This window comes from Lepidochelys olivacea (assembly GCF_965140295.1).
Source record: "Lepidochelys olivacea isolate rLepOli2 genome assembly, chromosome: 3".
NCBI classification, from domain to species: Eukaryota; Metazoa; Chordata; order Testudines; family Cheloniidae; genus Lepidochelys; species Lepidochelys olivacea.
In genome coordinates this window covers 11,133,239-11,151,259 of record NC_140413.1, presented here as the reverse complement: position 1 = coordinate 11,151,259, position 18,021 = coordinate 11,133,239, and the positions used below count along the sequence as shown (strand labels likewise).

At 43.6% G+C, this 18,021-nt stretch overlaps 1 long non-coding RNA gene across 1 annotated transcript; it reads left to right on the top strand.

Annotated features, from left to right (window-relative positions):
- Nucleotides 1-5,682: 5,682 nt before the first annotated feature.
- On the top strand, nt 5,683-17,447 carry LOC311518685. Its single transcript, XR_014711077.1, has 5 exons — nt 5,683-5,910; nt 6,044-6,131; nt 9,950-10,037; nt 12,675-12,802; nt 17,252-17,447. It is a non-coding gene; the product is annotated as an uncharacterized lncRNA (long non-coding RNA).
- The last annotated feature ends 574 nt before the right edge of the window (nt 17,448-18,021 follow it).

Sequence of the window (18,021 nt, the reverse complement as noted above, 5' to 3'; positions counted from 1 at the left end):
AGACATAGAGCTGTTGATCACTACTCATTGAGCCCGACAATCTAGCCAGCTTTCTATACACCTTACAGTCCATTCATCCATTCGTCCCTGTTATCACCAGCCCATGGCTGCTAGCATGGAACTGCCACAAGAATATGGCCACAACTTGAGGCAGAATTGGAGTTTCCCTGCATTCTCTCAGAATTAGTTATTTATCACCTAAATGCATATTTGTCATTTGTCATTTCTTCTGGGGCTGAAGCTGTAGTTGATAGAACAGCGGTGCATGAATGTGAATCTTGTAGTTCTACAGTGCATTTTTTTATCATTGGCATGATGTAATTTCAAATTTCAACTGAATTTTTCGGTTTAATTTTGAATTTCAACAAACAGGCATGAAATTTCCATAAAACCTGTGGATTATTTTTTGACCAGCTCTGATGTTTAATTGGTTGTGGTCCTTTTTTCTATCATGTGACAGCAAGATTGATTTTTGTGATCATCAGTTGAGCTTTGTAGAATGCACATAGGGAAGCTGTTTTAAAAAAGGCAGAAACCCTGCCTTCTTTACTAGAGAGTTAGAGGTGAGGTGAGGGGAAATTCCATGTTCAGAAGCTGGTATTTACCTGTTAAAGCCAAGTAGGCAGCCTGTTCACCTGTTTGGACACATATGACTAACTCCCATAACATTCTGTAGCAAAATGTTGCTGTAGAGAAAATGAATTCCCTGCTCTGGAGTTAACCAGGAATATCTGCACTCACCATTCAGTCACTGGGCGATTCCTTCTGTGCTTTTTATTTGAATTCAAATATTATATTATCCCTGTTTTGCATATCAGAGTGACTCTTTCCTTTGTACAGGTGAAGGCATGACTGATTACATAGGCAGGCTGTCTGGGAATCTGGTAGACATCCCTTGCTTATGAAATCATCAGATCCTGCTTCCGTGGAGGTCAGAAGTGCCCCATCATGTGGGTTGTAAAAAACCTCACATGCTGGAGAAATTGCAGAAGGCAGCCCTCATATCACCTGTAAGTATTTGTTATTTTCTTTTTAATAAAAGCAAGTTGGTATGGGATCATATTGCTGAAACATGCACTTGGCTTGAGGGCTTTGGAACAACATCAGTGAATTTCACCTGCAAAACTGTGTACCACATTTGCATTTTTCTTGCGTGATCTTGTAATGTTGGCCCAAGGCCCTGCCACGATGCAGACTGCCATGGTCAGTGGCGAGGCTGCTGCTCTGGGGTCCTTTATAGTCGGACCCTATTTTCACCTGTTATTATTGTGGTCACGCTTAGAGGCCTCAATCTAGATGAGAGCCCCGTTGTGCTAGGCACTGTACATAGCAAAGGACGGTTCTTCTCCCAAAGAAGTTGAAATAGGACAGAAAAAGAAAGTACTATTAACCCCATTGTACAAATGAAGGGACAAGACCCAGAGAGATGAAGTGACTTGCCCATGGTTACATAATGAGTCTGTGGCAGAACTGGGAACTAAACCCAGATTTCTCACCATGATGTCCGAGGACTGAAACCCAGGCCTAAAAGCTCCCAGACAGCCATTGCATTCTGGCCACTAGCCAATATCTGCTGAAACCTTGCAGGCTGTGGAGCTAGCAGGATGACAGCCTCAGCCAAAGCACCACCCCTGGGAGCCCTCACTGGAGGTTCACCCAGCTCCACTGACTGGCCCAACCATGCTATTTAAGCCAGAAGGAGGCACAGGAAGTTGTCTGAGTCACTGGATGATTCCCTGTTGCTGCTGCGTTACTCCTTGCTTGTGACTGCTTCCTGCATTCCACACCCAACCCTGTTCCTGATTCCTCTCCGCTCCTGCCTCTTGCCTCAGCCCTGCCTTTGCTCCTAGCTCCCACTGAGCTCTGGCTCCATGCCTGATCCTTGCCTCACCTCCGGTACTTTCTGTTATGCCTCTCTTCTGACTATCACTTACCCGTCCCCGCTCTGGCTCTGATTCTGGCTTGACCCCTTGGCTCTGTCATTTGGTATCTGACCTCGGCTCTGCCCTCAGCTTTGATTCCTGGCTCTGACTCCAACTCGACCCCTGGCTCTGGTAAGCAGCAGTTGACTCTGGTTATGACCCTCCACTCCATTCTCTACCTGGAGGCCTGCTCCACCCACTAGACCTGACTCCTACTCTGACCACTAGGCCAGCCCACCTACATCCCAGTCCCTAATGCTCGGTGACTGAACAATGAGATCATCCTTCCTGGTTGAGTTTCACAGAAAAGGAAAATGGCGTGATCCTGGCAATTACTATCCAAGGAGTAAATTCTACCCCAGGAGATCAAATTGTAAAAGGAAAAAAAAAATCTAGAGCGAGGATAATGGAACTATCATAGAAGATTAGGGTTGGAAGAGACCTCAGGAGGTCATCTTGTCCAACCCTCTGCTCAAAGCAGGACCAACACCAACTAAATCATCCCAGCCAGGGCTATGTCATGCCGGGCCTTAAAAATCTCTAAGGAAGGAGATTCCACCACCTCCCTAGGTAACGCATTCCAAGTGCTTCACCACTCTCCTAGTGAAATAGTGTTTCCTAATATCCAAACTAGACCTCCCCCACTGCAACTTGAGACCATTGCTCCTTGTTCTGTTATCTGCCACCACTGAGAACAGCCGAGCTCCATCCTCTTTGGAACTTCAGGAAGTTGAAGGCTGCTATCAAATCCCCCCTCACTCTTCTCTTTTGCAGACTAAATAAGCCCAGTTCCCTCAGCTTCGCCTTGTAAATCATGTGCCCCAGCCCCCTAATCATTTTTGCTGCCCTCCGCTGGACTCTCTCCAATTTGTCTACATCCTTTCTGTAGTGGGGGACCCAAACCTCCAGATGGAGCCTCACCAGTGCTCAATAGAGGGGACTAATCACTTCCCTCGATCTGCTGCTGTGGGAATGGACCCCAAGGACTCTGTAGCTGGAAACAAGCCCAACCTGAGGGAAAGTGGGGGGTGGATTTTGCTGGCCAATGAAGGGTCTGTCATAGCCGGTAGCTGTTACCCTATACCTGGGTCCAGGCCACCTTCCCTACTGGGGGACACAGGAGTGTTTGGCCCAGAGAAGGAAGTCCCGACAGAAGGTGAGGGGGGACAGGTGGGTCTACCTACCTTTTGTAGGGAAGTTCTTCCCCAGGAAGAGGGTGAAAAAACTGCATTTAAAAAACTTTGCATTTGGGAAGCTTCACAAGCAGGGGGAGGGGTCCAATCCAAAGAAATTCCAGAGGGAGGGGCCAAGGACAGGCATGGTTGCAGTGCACCCTTTCCTTGCCAAAGCCTCAAACACATGGGTGAATTGAAAGCCTTCTCCAAAGAGGCAGAAGAATCTGTATCAGAGCACCTACCATGGTACACAAAGGAACTGGGGAATGCAATAGACACTAAACAAGCTAAATTGTGTGGACAAAGCCTATCCGCCGTAGATTTGCTGTTAATCTTGTGTCTTTTGCTACTTCATCTATGGGTCAAGACGAAGGAGTTAATACTAATGGTAAATGCTTTAAAGATGTGTGACATACCTGATTTGTGGAAAAAACGTTTGCACATGCCAGGGATGGTGACAAAACAGTCCCACAAGCATGTTGCTTTTCAGCTTATATCTGTAAACAGGCTGGAAGCTTGGCACAGCAGCAAAAGCATAACAGGCCTAAGCTGCTGTGTGGAAGGGGAAACTGAGGCACACTGCCTCCTGGCATTGGTGTAAATGCCAAGACTCCTATACTTTAACTGATGTTGCTAACTGCATTCTGTTAATGGTACTACACCCCAGCATGTTTCCAGGGACCAAGAACTCAGAACTTTGCTAAAACACCTATGAATGACATCATAAGGTTTAAAGGTACTGGAAGGAGGTGTGACGAGAAACAAACAGGGATTTTACATGTACTGTCTCTGCCATGGACAGTGTCCAAGTCTCTGGCAGTAATTTCAGGAGGAGGGTGTGACATTGCCCCCCATAATGCTTTATAGAAATATGCTTATGAGTGTCAATATGACATAACTGGAATATGTTTTATGATAGATATGCCATGTAACACGTCTTTGGAAAGGTTATGATCTACTGAATATATTCATCCTATTTGTATGCATGTATCATTTTTATATCTGAAGTTATGAGTGTTGGCTCTATGCTTGTATTTAAAGTGTTTGGAAGCACATACAGCTGATTTGGTAAACATAGTGTGAAGGGGTTATTCAAGTAATTGGGAGTACTTAACTAACAATGGACTTTGGGAGATGCCAATCCACAGCTGAGCTTTCCTGGGAATGTTCAAACTAACATGTAAACAATGGCATTGGCCTGCAAAAAGCTGAATCATCCATAGACATGTGACTTTCCGAGGTGGCTGCAGACTCCATCTTGTTGTTGTGATTTTGCACAGGAGAACAAAGGGGTTTCCATCCACAAGAGAGAGAATATAAAAGGCCCTGGAAACCCCTCCATTTTGTCTTCATCTGGCTCAAAAGGTCACCTCTCCACCACAAATAGATGCCTGAAAGAATCCAGAACAAAGGACAGTAACTACGGGGGTGTGAGTGATTGCTGGACGCAGACTAGGAAGGAGTCTAGTCTGTGAAATAAGATTATTGGAACATTTCTGAGGGTGAGATTTACCTGCATTTAGTTTCCTACTGTATTAGGCTTAGACTTGCATATTTGTGTTTTATTTTGCTTGGTAATTTACTTTGTTCTGCCTATTAGTACTTGGAACTACTTAAATCCTATTTTTATACTTAATAAAATCTCTTTTTGCTTATTAATTAACCTAGAGCAAGTAATTAATACCTGGGGGAGCAAATAGCTGTGCATATCTCTCTATCAGTGTTATAGAGGGTGAACAATTTATGAGTTTACCCTGTATAAGCTTTATGCAGAGTAAAACGGATTTATTTGGGGGTTTGGACCCCATTGGGAAACTGGGTATCTAGGTGCTGGAGACAGGAGCACTTCTTAAGCTGTTTTCAGTTAAGCCTGCAGCTTTTGGGGGATGTGGTTCAGACCCGGGTCTGTGTTTGCAGCAGGCTAACATGTCTGGCTCAACAAGACAGGGTAATGAAGTCCCAAGCTGTCAGGGAGAACGAGCTTGGAGGTAGTCTCAGCAGGTCAGGAGGCAGTCCCAAGCAGGTCTCTGTGACCCAACCCGTCACAGGCTTGTCATCTACAATAATGTCATAAACAACCATAACTTAGTCCTAAGCCTTTAAAACATGTCAAATAGCAGGTGAGGCTTCTGTGTTTCACCTAGGAGTTAAACTGAGTAACAGCAAGCTGGCTAAGCTAGCTGAAAATACTTGTTACATTGTAAAGGAATTTTGTTTATCTTTTTATTCTATAATGCGCACGTACACACACACACAGTTGTATATTTTAAATACAAATGTTATCTTAACTAATTATTAACAAAGATATAACAATCCATTATTTTTATATTACAGAAGGTGATCTGTTCAATTGTTATATTGAGAGGCTAGTGGCAACTGAAAGTCTGTGAGGTAAACCCAATTAATATGGTATAAGACCTAAACAACCACATGGCCTGATATCCTGTTTCTTGCCAGTAGCAAAGAGACAATTTAACATGTGAAGCAATCCTACTAGCATGCAAATAAAGTATAGAAAATAATCATATGTGATTAGAGGGGATTATAGAGCTGTTATTTTTATTTCATTAGTTGTTAGAAACACTATTGGCGATGAACCAAGCAAATGAATGAGCTATGACACACAGACAGCATCATCGTGGAATATGAAAAGACTTTACATAATGTCTACTGACTTAAAACTGGATATTTCTGGTGACAGCTCAAAGTACAGACAGAGAAACTGCTCCTGGGGGAAGGGTATGGAGTAGTGCCAAGTTGGCCAAAGACCGACCACCAGGAAGACTGGGAGATGATCCCTGCAGAAATAGTTAGTAAGGAAGATTTTAAAACTCTTTTTTTGAGGGGGGTGTTTATTAACACCTATGGTATTCAAATAATTTTAAGCAGTTAGGAAATAAAATTTCCTTGTTAAAGAGTCAAAATCCTGTCACGCTTTCCATTTAGGGTTGAGGAACCTCAAACCTGTGGAGCCTCCAAAGAGCCTTCCAGCAAAAGAGAGAAGACCAGACTTGGTTTTCCTGATACTGCTAAGGTAAGTAACAAGGAGAAAAAACAAAACAAATTAAAAACCAAAACACTCTTCAGGTCTCTTGAAAGCTTGTAAAGAGTCAGAAAAGAACACAGGCCCAGTGCTAGTTTCTCTTTTGCAATTAATCTGCAGCACCTTGGTTAAATATCAGCAGTGCATGAAGAGTGTTAGGAAATGCCTGACCTAGTATAAAATGAAGAATTGCCACATCCTGCTACTAAAGCATAAGAGTTCCTATGTCTGAGAATATATCAGGGTCTTTAGCCTGTGAGGGCGGCCACCCAGACCTCTAAGATAGTGGGAAGGGGAGAGGGCCGCCAACCACTCTCTGGAAAGTGAGCAGGGTGATGGGCCATTTCCTCAAGGTGCTGGGCAGGAAGAACAGATGGTAGCTTGGTCTCCCCTCTAGATCAGAGCACAAAACAAGAGGGAAGCATGGGGCTGTTGGGAGGGAAGGATCTGTTGTGAGGGGCCTATGGAGAGGAGGTTTGATGGGACACAAGAAGAATATTCACCACCCCTCACCCCAATCTTCCTGAGGGATGGAGATTTGGGTGCAGGGTGGGCAGGTGACAGGGGTTAAGTGAATCTTCAAGCTTCAGCCAGGCTTCATTCCCACTTCCAGGTGGTTCTGAGAAGATGCCAAGGTGGGTTAATTGGCAGAAGAAGGGGGAAAGGCAGCGCTTTTAATTTTTCTGCAGAGTGTGGTTTCTTATTTTATATGGAGAAGTTTTCTCATCCCTATCTATGTCACCAACATCCTACAGCCTCTCCCACAGCCAGATGTGGTCATCAATGCAACAGGAAGGCACCAATTAAGGGCAGACCCTGGTGTTCCAGTCTGCAGCTGGAGGGGATCCAGCTAGAACATCGCCACCTGTGGGGAAAGAGCGGCGTATTGAAAACCACATTAAAATTACAAGTTTCAGAGTAACAGCCATGTTAGTCTGTATTCGCAAAAAGAAAAGGAGTACTTGTGGCACCTTAGAGACTAACCAATTTATCTGAGCATAAGCTTTCGTGAGCTACAGCTCACTTCATCAGATGCATACTGTGGAAAGTGTAGAAGATCTTTTTATACACACAAAGCATGAAAAAATACCTCCCCCCACCCCACTCTCCTGCTGGTAATAGCTTATCTAAAGTGATCACGCTCCTTACAATGTTTATGATAATCAAGTTGGGCCATTTCCAGCACAAATCCAGGTTTTCTCTCCCCCCCCCTCTCCCCCCCCCACAAACCCACTCTCCTGCTGGTAACAGCTTATCTAAAGTGACCACTCTCCTTACAATGTGTATGATAATCAAGGTGGGCCATTTCCAGCACAAATCCAGGGTTTAACAAGAACGTCGGGGGGGGGGGGGGAGTAGGAGAAAACAAGGGGAAATAGATTACCTTGCATAATGACTTAGCCACTCCCAGTCTCTATTCAAGCCTAAGTTAATTGTATCCAATTTGCAAATGAATTCCAATTCAACAGTTTCTCGTTGGAGTCTGGATTTGAAGTTTTTTTGTTGTAATATAGTAACTTTCATGTCTGTGATTGCGTGACCAGAGAGATTGAAGTGTTCTCCGACTGGTTTATGAATGTTATAATTCTTGACATCTGATTTGTGTCCATTTATTCTTTTACGTAGAGACTGTCCAGTTTGCCCAATGTACATGGCAGAGGGGCATTGCTGGCACATGATGGCATATATCACTTTGGTGGATGTGCAGGTGAACGAGCCTCTGATAGTGTGGCTGATGTTATTAGGCCCTGTGATGGTGTCCCCTGAATAGATATGTGGGCACAGTTGGCAAAGGGCTGTGTTGCCTCCCAACCTGAAGCAAATACTCACCAGCAACCACATACCACACAACAGAACCACTAACCCAGGAACCTATCCTTTTCTTCCATCAGCTCTACCAGGCAGCACTTCATGCAGACAAAACTCTTTTCAGGTACCCCCTCCAGGATCATGTACATGCCGCAGCTTCCACGTCCAGTCATCTTCATTGTGTCTTCCACTGCTTGGGTCACTACCACTGCTGCCTTTGTATCTGTCATAGCCTTCCCACCTGAGTCCTTCTCCTCCAACAGAACTCCCACTCAAACTCCCCTGTTTACAGCTCTGTTTGCTGGCTCCTGTGCCACTGAAGATGTCTGGTCCTTCTTGAAGGTGAAGGGGCTTTACAGGGAAGTGTGAGATCTGGCCTTAGCTGTTAGTCAGCAGCCAGCCACTCAGCCTCCAGTAAGGTGGGGTGAGTTGTGCCTTTCTCTTTTAGGGAGCAACTGCCTTTCTCTGTCTCTCTTTTGGGGTTTTGGTGTCTTCTTGTTCTGAATTCTAAGAAGGGGGGAGGGATAGCTCAGTGGTTTGAGCATTGACCTGCTAAACCCAGGGTTGTGAGTTCAATCCTTGAGGGGGCCATTCAGGGATTGGGGGCAAAAATTGGGGATTGGTCCTGCTGTGAGTAGGGGGGTTGGACTAGATGACCTCCTGAGGTCCCTTCCAATCCTAATATTCTATGATTCTAACTAAAGGAGAGTTATGTTGTCACTACCCTGCAATTCAATTCCATTTTATTAAACCACACATGGCATATGTCTTTTGCAAATCCAAAAAGAAAAAATTGCACCAACACTAACAACCATGTAACACGTTAAAATGTCAGTTAGAACCTAATCAAAACTCTTTGGCACAATGCTAAAAATGCAAAAATTGCCACCAATTTGATTACTACCATGGATTAAGAAAAAAATAAAAGAATTATCATTTCAGATGGTGAGAACAATTACTTTTATACAAAAGATATCAAATCCAGTGTGCTCTCAGAAGATGGATTCTGCAGTCTAAAAGATAATGAAGTAGATTTTTCCAATGCTCCAGATTTACATGGACAAAAATGACAATCTGAAGGGACTTTTTCTTATTTACCCTTAAGGAAAGCAGTTTCTGTGGTTTGGAATCTTAGCTGAGTATATGTCATACATAAATGAGGATTTGATCTCATTCAGATACAGATCAAAAACATGAGCTGTCTTCAGAGTAGAAAGGCAAAAGGCACATTTAGAATTATGAATCATAGCCAGATCTTCTTGTTGGGTAATATCAGTTACTCTCTGTTTGTTTGAGTAGTTGATTACATTGATTAAAAAGTATCCACAGTAAGTGAGTAATGAAGAAACCGCACCTAACTATAATAAATTGAAGAATCTTATACCATGGAAATGAAGAGTTATTCCTCCATCTCCTGAATCAAAGATGGGGCAATCTATAATCTGGAAGAGTAAAATTTAGACCAAAATTTAATAAAAGCAGTATGTAAAAACAAGGCCGGGGTAGAATTTGGGAGAATTAAAAGTCTTCTACAAATATATTTTGAGTGACTTCTTAAGGCCAAAATTTGGCTCCAAACCAAACTTTGAAACCCATAGAGCATCTGTTATGTCAGTTTTGGAGTTAAACCTTCTTAGAGCTGGGGCAACTCTGTTCCCATCATATGAGTAGGTAAAACAGCACCCCTTGAGCAGAGCAAAGGGCCTTTTGTTTTATCTTCAAATGGCTTCCGACCAGGCAATACATGTCTGCTAGGTGTAAATATTCATATTGTAACTTCCTCAAGGCAGGGATTTGACAGTTTTATTTCCCTGAAATTCTCCAAGGATTTTATGGTGCTTTACAAATAATCATTACAATTAACAGATTGCAGCACACACCTTTTAAATGTCACTGGCATAAAAAAGAGATTTCAACAGATTAGCATATCGCAATCCCCAGCACCCTATAAAGAGAGAGATTCTCTGTCTCCTAACTATCTTACTGTCTCTTCTCTCCAGTGGTGTGGAGTTCCCAGCCAAACATCAGCCATGAAAATTCTTTACTTTCTTTCTGCTGTCCTCTTCTTTGTGCTGCAGAGTATCCCAGGTAAGATCTTAGTGAAATTAAAGGAGAATATGGAAGAAGATTTGTGAACTGTACTAAGCCTGCCTAAAACTTTCATATTTTTCCAGCTTGTTTTCTGAAGCTCGCTAATGCTTATTTGGTTTTCAGTAGATGTTTGAAATTTGGCTGCAGAATAGTCGTAGGGTCAGGAAGGTACATTTGATGTGCCTATGAAAATCCATTCAGATTTGGCAGAGCTATATCCTATAAAAATATCCCCACCATTCTATGTAGTGGGATCGTACAAGTATTGGTCCTAGGCCCTATGCTATTTAACATTTTTATCAATGACCTGGAAGAAAACAAAATCATCACTGATAAATTTCATAGACAACACAAAAACTGGCTGAGTGGTAAATAATGAAGAGAACATGTCACAAAGACAGAGCAATCTGGATCACCTGGTAAGCCTGGCACAAGCAAAACAATATGCATCTTAATATGGCTAAATGCAGAAATATAGATCTAAGAACAAAGAACGTAGGCCATACTTTCAGGATGGAGGACTCTATCCTGGGAAGCAGGGACTCTGAACAAGATGTGTGGGTCATACTGCATGAGAAGCTGAATATGAGCTCCCCAGTGCAATGCTGTGGCCAAAAGAGCTAATGATATCCTTGGATTAATAAACAGGGGAATCTCAAATAGGAGTGGACAGGTTTTTTTAGCCCTGTATTTCGCCCTGGTGTGATTGCTGATAGAATACTATAGAGATAGGTTGGGTGAAGTGATATCATTTTACTGGACCAACTTATGTTGGTGAGATAAACAGCTTTCAAGCCACATAGAACTCTTCAGGTCTCTCTAATATCCTGGGACCTCCCAGCTTGCCTCCCTAATATCCTGGGAGTGACAGAACTAAAATGCTACTACATATCACGGTGGAATACTTTACTACATCCAGCTCCGGTATTCACAAGTCATGAAGGATGCACGTGCACATTGTTAGAAGGGTACATTAGTCGCAGTGCCTCTCAATCATATTTGACCGAGCTACTGTCATTTTGGGAATCCTCTCAAATACAAGGCCTGTGGCACACTGCCCGTTTTGCCCACTATTCCTGCTGGGTGGGCCTGATGCCAAATAGAGCTGAGCATCTGCACAGGAAACATACAAGATGTATCCTTTCCTTCTGGCCTGACTTGATGAAAATATACTAGGGGATGGTGAAGTAAGTTGCGAGCCAGGAGAGCATGAATTACAGGCTAACTTCGTCTGTTGACTAGTGTTCATTATTCAGAGCTTTCACACCCCTTTTATTAAGCAATATCTCACACCCCAATTAGAGATTACATAAATTGGGGAATAGAAGCCACATCATTAATGTGAAGGAGGACTTGTGGCACCTTAGAGACTAACCAATTTATTAGAGCATAAGCTTTCGTGAGCTACAGCTCACTTCCTCAGATGCATATCGTGGAGACAGTCTCCACGATATGCATCTGAGGAAGTGAGCTGTAGCTCACGAAAGCTTATGCTCTAATAAATTGGTTAGTCTCTAAGGTGCCACAAGTCCTCCTTTTCTTTTTGCGAATACAGACTAACACGGCTGCTACTCTGAAACCTATCATTAATGTGGCAGATCACTGTGTCAATGTCTTAACCTCACTGACCCCAGGCATAGTCTGCCATCTCTGTGTGCTTGGCTTCATTCCTGGAAATGCATTTGCAGGGGTTGTAAGAGTTTCTACAGAAATGACAATGCATTCTTTATTATTTATTAATTATTATTACGTTAGAACCGAGGAGCCCCAGTCACAGACTGGGACCCCATATTGTCAGGCTCTGAACTAATATACAACAAAGACACACTCCCTTTACCAAAGGATTTACAATCGGAGTATAAGACAAGAGAGACATCACATACAGACATGTGTAGCATAGGGAAGCAATGAAACAATACTGTTTAGGTCTCAGCTTATGTCCGTGTGTAGTGGATACTTTAAGGAAAGCACAGATAAAATCCAGTTTTAAATAGTCTACTGAAAGTATAATAAATGGTGAAGTGATGGACATTTAGGCAACATTCTCACAAGGACCTGCTGGTTTGGCATGTCCAAACCGAGCAACTGTTCAAGAAGAAACTATTCCGGTGTGCAGAGCCTTCACAAGAATGTCTGTGCAGAGTCCATTTGGAGTGGCAGGGACTTGTTCAAACCCTCCGGTTTCTAAGTCTTGCAGCCATGCAGCCCAGTGCTGCGCTGGTTCAGCCTTGCTTGGTCAATCAGCATTTATGATACTGCCTGGTCCGTCACTGTTAGGAAGCAGAAAGAAGCACAGCAGCAGCCATTAAGGGAAGTCGGGGATGCAGGCAGCTACCTGCTTTTCTATCCTTTAAAGGTGTGGGGCTGTGACGGACATCCATGCTCAGTGATAGGGTTCTGCAGTGCGCAGCCAGGGAGCCAGAGCACGTGCTTAATTGTCTCACTCTGTTCTCTTCCTTCATTGAATGGGCACAGAATTACAGCCATTTAAGTATTAGTAAAATGGTGCACAGGAAGATAATTGTGACTTGTCTGAGTCTCAGTGACTGGGAAATGCCCATTATGCTTCCACCTTTTTTTTTTTTTTGCCCTGCCGTGTGAATGAAAACGAAGACTCTTTTATTCTTTCTGCAGGATTTACCTGTAGTCCTGGTGCCACCATGCGATGTCTACAAAATGGGGGTAGATGCTACCCTTGGCAATGTCCCGCAAATACTTATAACATTGGACGCTGCTGTTCTTGGCGCCTTTGCTGTAGGAGGGTAAGTTCAGGATTGCACAAAGGGAACGGTACTGTGTGAACCAAAAGAGTTGTTTCTCTCCTTTATATATGCAAGCTGTTATCTAATTCCCTCGGAGACTCAGAACGTACAGCCCAGAGGCGGGGGGGGGGGGGCAAAGAAGGCTCCTAGGCTGTCCTGATTCTGGACTGCCTGGAGGCTGGATTGGCACTAGCATATGTTAGCCTAGAATATGTTAGAACAACCTTATTGAATTCTCTTACTTAGAGCTGCCTTACCCAGGCTGCCTATGGCCAGTCCCAAGCCTGGAGAATCCATAGTGCTTAGTGCTATATAGAGCCTGCCCCTCTCAGACCTGATAACACCCAGTATCATCTCCAGCATCACCCTCAGGACATTGCTTGCAAGAAGGGCAACATAGGGTCAGTTATGTCAGCCACGTGTTACTCATAAATTGGGGTAACTCTCCCCCAGCCCCTTTTATAGCCCCTATATGTCGCCAGAGCAACACAATACAGGCAGGGGCTGTGGCCAGATTCACTCCTATGTCTGCATGTTGGCTTATTTTAGAATAGGGAAAACAACAGGGAAAAACAAAAGTAAAGTCTCCATGGGGAGAGCGTGGGGGATGTGTCTCCTTCGTATCAGTCTGCAGCAACTCTGCAACCAAAATGGCTGCTCTCCTCAGACCGGCGGCATCCTTAGAACTTGCACGCTTTGTTTACCAAAAAGAATTCCCTACAAATTTTGACCTCTGTTAAACATGTATGTGTGCGGGAGGCAAGGGATGTCTGCCATGTTCTGATATAAAATGATTGAATATATCATAGACCAACTAGAATAACTACCACTTGTTGGCTTCTGATCAAGAGTTATACTTTTAAACCTCTCAGGATGTTTATATGTCACTTTCTCTGTCACTGATAAAAGGATCCTATTTTCAATAACTAGCTGAAGAGAGAGTCAACCATAGCATTTTCTTGGTAGCACTCACAATAAGGCCAGATGATTGGATGCGAGGTAATATGCGAGGGTATGCCTGTGTCACAATAAGTACCTAAATGGGGAATTAATATATAATAACGGGCTCATCATTCTAGCAGACAAAGTTATAACAGGACCCAATAGCTGGATGTTGAAGCCAAACAACAGACTGGGAATGAGGTGTAACTTTTTAACAATGAGGATAATTAACCACTGGAAAAATTTACCAAGGACTATGGCAGAGTCTCCCTCATTGTCAATTTTTTAATCAAGATTGGATTTTGATTTTTTTTTTAAATATAGACTCTGAATTATTTTGGGGATGTTCTTTGGCCTGTGTTATACAGGAGGTCAGACTAGAACAGCGGTTCTAAAACTGTGGGTCATGACCCCATTTTAATGGGGTCACCAGGGCTGGCTTAGACTTGCTGGGGCCCGGGGCTGGAGCTGAAGCCCGAGCCCCACCGCCCGGGCCTAAAGCCTGAGCCCCACTGCCCTGGGCCGAAGTCCGAGGGCTTCAGCCCTGGACAGGGGGACTCAGGTTACAGGGCCCCTGCCTGGGGCTCAAGCCCTTGGGCTTTGGCCCCCCCACCCAGAGCAGTGGGGCTGGGATGGGCTCAGGCTTTGGTCCCCACTCCTGGGGTCATGTAGTAATTTTTGTTGTTGGAAAGGGGTCATGGTGCAATAAGTTTGAGAACCCCTGGCTTAGATGATCTCACTGGAGCCTTCTGGCCTTGGCATCTAAGAACCTATAAATCTATGATCTCAGAGAGGATCTGAGAAGAGGATGATTTGGGACACATACTACACAAAAACAGATGAAGGGGAAAAAATATTCACTTAGCTCCAGAGGAAGCGCCTCTAACCAAGAGAGTTTTGTTTTCTCTTTTTGACTATTTTATGTGACCCAGCTGAGGGAGGTTTGGTTTAGCTGTGGGTAAACCACCTGCTCAACAGGGGAAACTGGGGCAGTGGCCAAGTCTGATGATGGGAGGATAAGCTGCAACCACACGGTCTGGAAATAACTGCGATTTTCTCAGAATAAAAAAATGTACAGGTATTTTCAAACTAGTTGACTCAAAAATGCCAGAACATTGAAACTCAATGTCTGGCTGAGTCCTTGCTACAGAGTTCAGGGAGATGGACTCAGTGTGAAAAACTGGAAATGAACAAAATGGTGAATGTGTGAAAACTGCAGTTACAGCAGGTGATGGGCAGCATTCTTGGAGCTGTGGTATAGAACATCTGGGTCCCGATCCTGCAAACCGGAGTGTAAAGTTGTTCATGTGTTTTTCCAAGATGGAAGCGATGTCAAGTGTGCATGTGTGATGGCTGCCATGCCGTCTTCGCCAGCACTCTGTGGTTTGAACTAGAGCCCTCCAGAGCTAAAAACATACATCTCCATATGCTTGCACTAGAGCCAACCTCTAGCTGGAGAGTGTAACAGACTCACAACTCCACAGAGGGGAGGAGGAAATGATTAGGGGGCTGGGGCACATGACTTACAAGGAGAGTCTGAGGGAACTGGGCTTGTTTAGTCTGCAGAAGAGAAGGGTGAGGGGGGATTTGATAGCAGACTTCAACTACCTGAAGGGGGATTCCAAAGAGGATGGAGCTCAGCTGTTCTCAGTGGTAGCAGATGACAGAACAAGGAGTAATGGTCTCAAGTTTCAGTGGTGGAGGTCTAGGTTGGATATTAGGAAAAACTATTTCACTAGGAGGGTGGTGAAGCACTGGAATGGGTTACCTAGGGAGGTGGTGGAATCTCCATCCTTAGAGATTTTTAAGGCCCAACTTGACAAAGCCCTGGCTGGGATGATTTAGTTGGTGTTGGTCCTGCTTTGAAAAGGGGGTTGAAGTAGATGACCTCCTGAGGTCTCTTCCAACCCTGATCTTCTCTGATTCTATGCGTAACACACACTGATCAGTGGGTGACGTGCCCATTATCAGATGTGCTCACTTTCCAAAGCAATTCAATAAGCACCAGTTCACTTTATTTATGCTACTTTCAGTCCATAAGGCAGCTCAGTACATACTCTGAGCCTTTGCATTTCTCCTTTTAGAATTCCAGAGCAATAACAAACCTTGGTGACCTCAATGTTAACATTGCTCAGAATTTCTTTTTAATGGTTTAAACATGAAGGTTCCTACAGTAAAGTGAACTTAAGAACATTACAGATCTGCAGCCCTTTCTATCTCTGTTCTTTTTTGTTACCTGCTCGTTGGAACGTAAACTATACAGGATGCCCAGCGTACTCAAATTAATGTCGCAACAAAGACAGGTTGCAGAGGAGCAGTAGGAACAGACTTTCCCAGTCACTAAAACACCAGAGAGGCAGCTTGAGGGCAGGGGATGTGAAGGTGGGAGCTCCATGCTAGCAACTGCAGTGCTGTTCTCCTGGCTGATTCAATGAGCTTGGACAGAGATCCCTGCTATCAGGAGACAGGGCTGCTAGCGTGGAACTGCCGCCAGAATAGGATCAGGCTTTAGGCTTATGTGAGCTGGGAGGTAGAATTCAAATGTTCAGGCATTCTTTCAGAATAAGATATTGATCATGTAATTAAGTATTTGTTGTTTTAATTTTAGCTGTGGACAAAAGTGTGTTTGATAGAAAAACTGCACATGGATGTGAGTCGCATTATTCTACACTTTATGTTGCAGCAAGGGAAGTTTAAGTTGGACAGTAGGAAAAACTTCCTAACTGTCAGGGTGGTAAACCACTGGAATAAATTGCCTAAGGAGGTTGTGGAATCTCCATCATTGGCGATTTTTAAGAGCAGGTTGGACAAACACCTTTCAGGGATGGTCTAGATAATACTTAGTCCTGCCATGAGTGCAGGGTCCTTGGACTAGATGACCTCTCAAGGTCCCTTCCAGTCCTATGATTCTGTGTAGTTTTGATATTATTTTTTTCTGTGTAAGAGAGTTAGTCAAAAAATTTAAAGTTCACAATTTTGATAAAATTCCTCAATGGAACTTCAAATTTAAAGATTTGTTTTAATTGTGATGAACATTTAAATGAAAAATTAATTTGCCTACTACTTCCAGCAATTCTAATATTTAATTTGCCAGGGTTTGTTTGTTTTTATGTCCGTGCTCAATTTATTTTTTGTGGTTGTTGCTTTAACTTTGTAGTATGTTACCAGGAAGGATTAATATTAAAAAAGGGACTCTTCCTCGTTTAGAAGAGAGTTAGGGGTAAAAGGAGGGGAGATTCATGTGCTGAAGGTTGGTATTTATCTGGTAAGCCAGGTGGGCAGCCTGTTCACATATTTAGCTACAACTATGTTCACTAAAACTCTGTAGCAATATGTTGTCATAGGGAAAATGAATCCACTACTCTGGAGTTAACCAGGAATACCTGTACTCACCATTCAGTGCTGGGGAAGTTCCTTGCTCTGCCTTTGGTTTGAAATCTGCTCTCATATTTTCTTTGTTTTAATGGGTACAAACACAGAACCTGAAGCTTTCTTTCCTTTTTGCAGTATTAAAAGTGTGTGATGGCATCACTTGTCCATGCAGGATCTCTGGGAGATGATGTCTTGCTTCTGAAATCATTGGATCTTTTTTATTGGTCTCCCAAGAATCTTGTGAGCTGCAGAAAATCCTCAAGGGACCCCATGATGTTGTGTTATTTTCCTGTTAATAAAAGTAACTGGTTGTGGTGGTGTGTTGCTGAAATGTGCACGCGAGTGTTTTTACTGGCAATTCAGGGCTGTTTTGCTATTTCTTTTCCATTAAAATCCATTTATTTTTCCTTCTTTAAATTAGAAATAAATAAAATACAAGGTCCCTATTGTATGTTAAATCCACCCAGGTGCGTTCCTAGACCTGGGGCCATACAAATTTCTCTGTTGCAGTGAGATCACATGGATAAATCTTTACCTGTTCCTTACACTTGTCACAAATCCATTTGGCTTGTGTTGTTGTCAGATGAGTTGGATTGAATCACAGTTTGCTGTTCGATGTGTAACACCCACCGTGGTGCGTCAGGGCACATCAGTCCTCCCTCTGTTCTCCTGTCCTCTAAGACCTCCTCACCACCTGGTCCCCTTCTCTTCTGCCAGAGCTTCCAGACATGGCCATATGCAGCAGGCTCCCGTTCAGGAATCAGAATGGCAGCCCAAATTATTTCATTGTGCATGTGGGACCCCAGTGAACTCTGAGAGATTCCCCCAAACAAGTACATATTGAGGAGAATAGAAGAAATTTAAGGTCTGAGGCCTGTTTCACTTACAGCTTTGTTAGTGTGCTG